The following is a 703-nucleotide window of genomic DNA, read 5'->3' as shown; positions in this document are numbered from 1 at the left end:
GGGGGGGGTGCCTAGAAGCAACAAACGCATATTAATAAATAATCCCTTTTATAATTGTATTTTTCGTTTTTTGTAAAGCAAAAACAAACCCTTGCCCCTTGATTGCTACCTCCGTCCAAGCAGAATTTACAATGTGAATTTTAGTGGAAAGTCACAGGAAAAAACTTTCATTGAATTTAGACTTTTTGAACAGTTTATAGAATCTGTTATTGCGGTTCATAATATCGATGAGATGGTGGAACTGAGTTTGACACTTTTGGAAGAAGTACGTTATCTTTTCGACACATTTTTCTATTATCTACTTATTCATCTAATGTATTATGCGGTACAACTCTTGACTGAAACTAGAATTAAATCCTTCTGTATCGAATTTTCTGATGTCCATATATGAATATTCTTCTTTAAAAAAGTAAAGGTCCTATTTTGCGCGAAAACAGAGGAAAAATAAAAAGTTTACGAAAGTGGCAATTTTAGTGCAAAAGTTTTACACTCTGGAATCCTCCCGAAAGTTTTATATGGATGCACGAAGTAAACGATAAAAGATCCATGAAGATAACAAGGGAGGATAATACATCTACGAAGACCGAGGAAGACAAAGGCAAAGAAAGAAAACAAGGGAATTCTTAACGGGATGATGATAGTGCGATAACCGCTGAGCCATGTGACCGAACCGAAATATTTTCACCAGTTAGGTATTTGACCT

This window comes from Penaeus monodon, chromosome 29 (assembly GCF_015228065.2).
Source record: "Penaeus monodon isolate SGIC_2016 chromosome 29, NSTDA_Pmon_1, whole genome shotgun sequence".
In the NCBI taxonomy this organism is placed as follows: domain Eukaryota; kingdom Metazoa; phylum Arthropoda; class Malacostraca; order Decapoda; family Penaeidae; genus Penaeus; species Penaeus monodon.
This window is presented reverse-complemented; position numbering follows the sequence as displayed.